The sequence below is a fragment of the Tamandua tetradactyla genome, chromosome 25, assembly GCF_023851605.1.
Source record: "Tamandua tetradactyla isolate mTamTet1 chromosome 25, mTamTet1.pri, whole genome shotgun sequence".
Classification (NCBI taxonomy): domain Eukaryota; kingdom Metazoa; phylum Chordata; class Mammalia; order Pilosa; family Myrmecophagidae; genus Tamandua; species Tamandua tetradactyla.
The window spans coordinates 30,791,516-30,793,104 of NC_135351.1; the positions used below are offsets into that span (position 1 = coordinate 30,791,516).

General features: G+C 43.4%; 1 non-coding gene across 1 annotated transcript; it reads right to left on the minus strand.

The window, feature by feature from the left end:
• Positions 1-751: 751 nt before the first annotated feature.
• Positions 752-834, minus strand: TRNAL-UAA (transfer RNA leucine (anticodon UAA)). Its single transcript has one exon. It is a non-coding gene; the product is annotated as a tRNA-Leu (tRNA).
• Positions 835-1,589: the final 755 nt, after the last annotated feature.

A 1,589-nucleotide genomic window follows, 5' to 3' on the forward strand; every position in this document is an offset into this window, starting at 1 on the left:
GAAAACCAGAATCAGAACATGATTACCGAGTTTCAAAGTCCATGTTCTTTCTCCTCTTTAAAGCACCAGGCTTCTGGTCCTCTGAATTTTTAAAGTAAACTATATTTGCTATGCTGACATTTCAATTAATGAGGAGAAACACAGATGAATAGAACATACAAAAAGAAGCTCAATGCCAAAATCCAGGAAATGCAAAGTGAAACAGAAATAAGGGACAATTTTCACATTTGAAATGAAACAATTTAAAAACTTCACTCTGCTAGTGAGGATTTATGCATTCATTTATCCGTTCGCCCTCCTACATACCGTCTTCAGAGTAAACAGAGAAAGACAACCTTGGCAAAGATCTGAAGTTTCCAGAGTTCCACTATTTGGCTACAGCGGGAACCCGAAATGGCGAGTCTCACTTCTTGGGGGCCTTAGAGAACTTTTCTGTCGCCTTAGGGGCAAATGGCCTCACAGGTTCAAATACTGTGGGAACTGAAAGGTCTGGAGTGTTAAAATCTCAGCATAGCCCGTGGACTTCAGTGACTTTTCTTTATGTTGACAATCTGATAGACCCATTGCAGAAATTAATTCAAGTACATAATACTGCTCAAGAAGGAATTTTCTTTAGGTATGAAGACAAAACCGAGGGCAGTTTAGGTTTGAAGACAATTAACTGAGGGCAAGTAAGCTGCTGGATATTAATATATGTTTGCAGGGATTGGTTTACTCTTATAAGAAGCATTTCGTAACTTAAAAGCTAACTTACCGAGAGTGGGGTTCGAACCCACGCGGGCACTAGCCCATTGGATCTTAAGTCCAACGCCTTAACCACTCGGCCATCCCGGTCTTAGGCACTTATGTTACGCAATTATTCTTTATTAGAATCGTTACATCTGAGCCTCCTGTACCTGGGAGACCATTATTCCATAATTGTGAAACCTGGCTTTGGACTCTGAAAAGCCTAGGAAGAAAACAAAGCTTTTCATATTGCTTGGAGGGAAACTAATGAAAAATTTTATTTTCAGCAATTATTTTCGAAACATAAATTTCTACAACACATTTGCTGAGCGTTAAGAAAACGCTAAATTATCCCTGTTTTAGTGGGGTTGCATTTGCAAGTGAGGACGGCTATATAAGGAAAATGCAGAAGTGCTTTCTGGAAGTGCCCCCTTTTCCCAAGGCCCGTCACTGGATCACGACTTCTCCTCAAGACGGGGTATTGTTTTTACTTGATCTGAAAGAAAAACCCGTGATGGACAAGCAGGGGGTGACGCCGCCGCACTGACAGCCCCGCACTAACAGCCCCCTACCTCTACTCCACCAGAGAATTCTTCCCACTGATTTCTTCAAAGAGCCCCGCTCTGCCTGCTGAATCCAAGGCTCCACTCCAGACCCACCGAGGCATTGGCCGCATCAGGGTTGAGGACCCAAAGGAACTCCCCTGGGGTACATTTGGAAACCCCTAGTAGACAGTAAGGCAGTTCGAATTCGTGACTGTGATTTTAATGATCAATGCTTTAACCGACAGCCCAAAATATCCACTAAAGCAGCACAGTGAGCAGGGTGGGCTCTGGACTACACAGGAGCGCTCCCAGGAAGGT